Genomic DNA, 6,496 nt, shown 5'->3' on the forward strand with positions numbered 1-6,496 from the left:
CCCCGCCCCTCCCCCACCCTCCTCCATGCTCTCTTTACCTGTCTCCTTCCTCCTTTTTTGCCTGTCTATCTGTCTGCTCTTCTCACTTTTGTCTGTCTCATCTGCTCTCTCCCTCCCTCACTCCCCCATGTCCACATAACTCTCTCTCCTTCTCTTACACCTCCCCCCAAGTAGTCTCTGACTTTCTCTGTTATCTCAGAGATGCATAATCTAGATTCAGATGTGATAGAGTGAACGCTTCCTGTATATATAGTAATGTAGCCTGTCTAATCTGAATTGCTCACCTTAACGTAGGCACAGTGAATGATGCCCTTCATTGAAAACTCATCATTATATGATTTCCATTCGCTGATTAGCACAACATGGTCACTGATGTTGCACTGTATGACACATCAGGTGACTCATTGTAATTTGACAAAAGCTTTTATGACATAAATAGATCACATTATGTGATTCAAACTGAAATTATATAAAGATGTAAAAGACAATGTAACACTGAATTGATTGCGTGTCTGTCGGTAATTTGATTTATTTAATTTATACTGTTTATACTCACTTGTCATGTCACAGGGTGTACAAGATAAGAAACTCTTCTAATTTCAAGGCCTGCTAAATTAATAAAATCGTAATTATTTTTTTCCCCTGATGCTCTATTTGCCCATTTAGTTGTGCCATGCTGAGGTTTTGAGGTAGCAGTTGCTCTCTGTGCAGTGCTGTTTGCTCCTCACTCAAAAAGTAAGAAATAGCACTCAAAAAGCAAATCATACTGCATGAATGTGCTCAGCTAATTCCATGACAATCTGCCACTTATAGTTTTGAAGATGTGTGCAAAGTTGACATTTTGACCTAAAGGTGCATGGCGCTTAAGGAGCGTTTACTGAGTGTAAAAAATCATCCTCTTGGGATTATGACTATTTACTGAAAACTGCATGCTATCCAGCTTTTAGTTTTCAAGACAGCGCCTTCTTGTTAAAAGTCACATTTAGTGCAAAAGCCATATGATATATGTACAGTAGATTCTATTTTTAAGTGGGGTTGATGCAGACTTGATCCATGCTGCTTCACCACCATATTAAAGCTGTAAGGTCCAAGCATCCATAAATCCCTTCAAATTATTGCACATACATGGAAATTCCACTGCAGAAGACAGATACCACCAGACACGTTCATCCCATATGTGTCCACCCTGTACAACCATTTCCTCTCAGTAGAACAGCCATGTCGAGAGGATGTCCATTCTATGTGTTGTAATTCTGTTTTGCAGGGCAGCTGCTTTGAGAGAGGCCTCATCCTCATCCTCCATTCTCCTCTGGTCCTCACTGCATCTGTTGATTCTCTCTTTCTCTTTTCCTCTCCTCTCACTCCCTCCTTTCTCATCGTTCTCCTCTGTCCTGCTCATCTATCGATTGATCTATCTATCGATCTATCTATCTATCTATCTATCTATCTATCTATCTATCTATCTATCTTTGGTCAGCAATAGAACACCACACAGCAGTGCTGAGGTGAAGAGAAGAGTATGTGGCGGCATGAGAGGGGTAGCTTGAATTTTATTATCTAGTCCTGTGAGCAAACACACACACACACACACACACACACGCAGGCACGCACGCACGCACGCACACACGCCAAAGAGAATGTACAGAAAGTCCTACATATTTACATAGAGATAGTAAGACAATGAGTAATTTCTCAACTGCAAAACCAGACTTCTTGGTGATCAGACCTCTGTATTAACTCTCAGAGCCTAGTCAACCCCCCCCCCCCCCCCCCCCCCCCCCCCCCCCCCCCCCCCCCCCCCCCCCCCCCCCCCCATGAAATAAATAGTTCAGCCGAGAGACAGATCCCCTGAAGACAAAAGACTGTAGGCGGGGTTTAGAGTAGAGACTGGGCCATCTGTGTGCTGGGGAGCGCTGCTGCTGCTGTGTGTGTGTGTGTGTGTGTGTGTGTGTGTGTGTGATAACCCCCTATACAAGGCCTTTATGTGCATTATGAAAAAGTGGCTTGTGAGGGAGGCCATCATATCCCACCACCCAGAACTCAAGTGACCAAGTCATAGTCAGTGCTCTATTGTGGAATATAACATTATTATTACACCACAAAATGTCATATTTCATGTATTTTATGGGCTATGCATGAATAAATATATAATTTCTTTGTTTGCCAAAAGACCAGACAAAGAAAATTCTGTTATTTAGTGATGTTATTTATATGAGGTCACTTAGACCCCGGAGAGGCTAGATGTGAGCTGAAAGGCTTACATTTTGTATAATATATAACTTCCATTTCTTCACAGTTTTACTAACAATAGATGTCTGGACTTGAGTAGCACGCAAAGACTCCATGTTAGAACCATAAACTGTTGGAAAACTCAAGACAACTTGACTTGTGGGGATTTTCGGAAGGTTACTGTTATAACTGTCACATATATATAGAGCAAATGAATATCCACTCTATTTAACCATGTTTAGACTGTATGTAGTCTAGCAGACTATAAAAAATGAATCACAAAAAATGTCTGTTGTCTTGTTAGATTCCAGGGTTGGATTGAGTGATTTGACACTCCACGTCGCCACCTAGTGGCCAATGTGATAAACAGCTTCCTAGATGACATAAATCTACCACGAGCTGATTTGACCCTTAATTCATCTATTTATTTTAAATATTATTTTCTTGTGATATGAGTGAGCCAGGAGATATATGCTATTTTAGATATTGTTTTACGTTTAAATTGTTTTTTTTGGTAAAATTCTTCCTTCATGTGAAAACAGTTGTACCGAGTTTTTCTACATGGTAATCTACAAGATGTTTTGAGATATGTTATGTTGATTGTTAAATTGTTTTATTATTCATGCATTTCTACATTTTTATTAAATAGTAGTATCCACCATGCAAAAAATTATATTAGAAAAATGTAAATTGCACTTCAGGCCTCCATATTCCAATAAGAAACTACTGGGGACATGATATCTGGGACCTACAGCCCAGAAAAGATGTTTTAGGTATTTACCTAAAACACACCTGATTCTAATTATGAACTCGTTATTAAGCCCTGACGAGCTCCAGCTACTTGATGATGAGCAGATCATTCATATCAGTTCAGACTGCAGGCAAAAGTGGCCCAAATCTGATTTCTGTTTGGGGTCCAAATCTTGCCCAGACCTGATTATTTTTTCAAATCAGACTTAGACCACTTCCATATGTAGTCCTGAATCGGACCCAGGTCTGATGTTTTTTCTATGCGGCCGCAGTGTGAACAACCAAGGCGGATTTAATGCAACTTTTACGTCAATCTACATCAACATTTGTCATAATTATGCACCGGCGGGAGTTAGCCCCATAGACTATATATTAGTGATTTACAGTCTATGGTTAGCCCTAGACACAGATAGTACTAGGCCTACAAAATGGAGATAAGTGATGGAGAAAGTCAATGGAGGGAGAGGGACGTGTTAGACCTAATTATTGTATGGGGAGATACTTCAATTCAATCAAAACTAGAAGGATCATACCCTAACCGCTTTTTTTTTTTTTTTTTAATTGCAAACAATACAGTCCCACCACTCCTGGCTTCGTGTCTGCATCCACGCAGATCTCTGGATTTGCCGCCGTTACCCTGCAAAAAGCCAAAATAACCAATTTGGTTCTCTTTCTCTTCATTCTTGTCCTCCTCAGCTCATGCTCATTAATGTTACGGCTGCCATTACACAAACATTTTGAAATAAAAGTGGAAATGCTTACTTCATCCATACCCTCCCTAACTTTAGTGTAACAGCGTGTCATTATCATTGTTCTTGTGGGCATGTGGGTCAGTTTGAAACCACAGTTCACACTGGAATCTGATATAGGCCCCATTATAAAAGTTAATGTGAACAGCTAAACAAGAAAGTGGATTTGAGTATATTTATAACATATACATGCATAATTTTGAATGTTAAAGAGATCCGTACTTGCAGACATTGACATGTGTAAATTCAAGATTACTAGAGCTAAATATGCGTACATTTAAAGCAAAAATGTAATAAAACTGTAAAATGATTAAACTATGCCCTACTATTAAAACACATTACATCTTCCCAGTTTTAACAGGTGGGTAAAGGTGACCGGAGGTAGGCTACATGTGCTTTACAAAGAGTAGCACATCTAAAAGAAATTATATTGAAATAAGATTATAGTAAAATAGGATAAACATCCGCCAGATAGCAGTCCGTAATGGGCTCCAGCCTCTTATTGAGCGTGTTGCAATCCAATTACCAAAATGTTTCTGAAATGTCAGAGGCATCGACTTCCATAGATCGTAGTTGTATTGTTTCAGCCTTTCATGACATGCATTTCTGTTCACAATGTCTTGGACACAGTTGATTGTGAGACATTAAACCTGTGAGCCAAGCCGTGCTCAGGATGATGTGTCTTAATTTCATCAATACCAATGTAAATTTATGAAATCTTGTCATCCCACTCTTTGAACTCTCTGGAATAGCATCTTGGATGAATGTAAATAAAACTATCAAGGTTTGGAACAATGGAAGACCTGTGTAGTAGTTCACTTTTTTAGCATCCCTAAATGATTTAATTTCCCCTTGCGGGACTAATAAAGCATACGTTACATTATGAATCCACTGTTTTTTTTAAATGCCAGTGAGCGTGTTTTATCATGAAGGTTAGCAGGTTTCCCTGGGGAGGGGAGTCACAGAGTGTGCCTGAGATAAGATACATGGTGGGCCGCCATCAGTTGAGGAGCAGGCAACCATATAGCAAAGTGGGCCCGGGTCTGACCCCGACCTGGGGCCTTTTGCTGCATGTCATTCCCCCCCCCCTCTCTCCTCTTTCAGTTCTTCAGCTGTCCTGTCAATAAAGGCCTAAAAATGCCCAAAATTATCTAGATAAATGATGACCAACACTTTACTGTATTGGTCTGTATAGTTTGTTAAACTGTTATTTAATGTTCATACGAGTCAAGTCAAGCCTACCTATAGACCAATGATTCGCAACAGGGTTTTAGCTCAGGGACCCTTATTTAGTCCACATTAGTCACAGATCCCTACTTTATGAGATATTGTCTATCTAACTGATCCAAATTTTAAATGTTTTTATTTTTTATTTTTAGAAATTTCATCCTAAATTCCATGACTAAGAGATGACTGAGACATATAACCAGAAGCAAACAAGTCATTCTTACTCCTTTTCTAATTATGGTAATGTCTTGTAAAGGAACTATTGGTGATGTTTCACAATTCTTCTGGGGTGTTCTGGGACATCTTGGAACCCGCACTGACAAGTCGGCAGGCTAACTGTAAAATTAGCTATATCCAAATAACTAATACACTGGTATTTCACTTCGAATTCTTATGTTTACTAAACTGGATGTCTTTAGATACTACCTTACACATCCTACTGTTCCGGGAAGATTTGAAAGTCTTCCGGTTGATTTGAGCTAACCATCCATTTTTCCTAGCTTGGCTGACTTCTTCTGTAGCCTAGCATCTCCCTCGTTTTACCCGTGGCTTTCTCTTACTACTGGAATCCTGTAAAAACGTAACGCTAATTGCCTCGTTTTGCTATCCCTAGACTTGTAATTACAGCCATAGAGATTACGCAGGTAGTGACCATTTCCTCCTTAACATGAAAGTTTTTGTTTAACTCGTGAAATGCCACTATAGGGCATCACTCATGGGATGGCCGCTGCAGTGTTGACATAACGGACGGTGGCGACCTATCCATACAATATGGCGAGGTGTTACTCTTAACTCAACTCTGTTGGTCATTATGATGGGTTCATAATAATGGTTCAAAAAATATTCTGAGAATTCTCTTCATAGAATGTCAGGGCAAAAGGTCATGCTTCAAAAACGTTAAGTATGGCATGCTTCTTGACTGAATGTTCTTGACCCTGTCCAGCCCAAAACATCCATGGATGTGAGCCATGCACAGAGCCATGTCTTTCTCTATCACTCTGGGCTGGACCATGGAGGTGAGCCATGTCTTTCTCTATCACTCTGGGCTGGACCATGGAGGTGAGTCATGTCTTTCTCTATCACTCTGGGCTGGACCATGGAGAGCCATGTCTTTCTCTATCACTCTGGGCTGGACCATGGAGGTGAGTCATGTCTTTCTCTATCACTCTGGGCTGGACCATGGAGGTGAGTCATGTCTTTCTTTACCACTCTGGGCTGGACCATGGATGTGAACCATGCATAGGGCCATGTCTTTCTCTATCATTCTGGGCTGGACCATGGAGGTGAGCCATGTCTTTCTTTACCACTCTGGGCTGGACCATGGATGTGAGCCATGCATAGGGCCATGTCTTTCTCTATCTTTCTGGGCTGGACCATGGATGTTAGCCATGCATAGAGCCATGTCTTTCTCTATCTGGTCCTGCCTGCTGAGGGTCTGTCGTCACTTTCTAAACAAGGAAACCATATTCGCGCTTAAGTAATGCTGCTTTCAAATGCTGTCGGAATAATGAGAATCAGATTGAATACTCGTGCCATACACT

The sequence above is a fragment of the Etheostoma cragini genome, chromosome 19, assembly GCF_013103735.1.
Source record: "Etheostoma cragini isolate CJK2018 chromosome 19, CSU_Ecrag_1.0, whole genome shotgun sequence".
Taxonomy (NCBI): Eukaryota; Metazoa; Chordata; class Actinopteri; order Perciformes; family Percidae; genus Etheostoma; species Etheostoma cragini.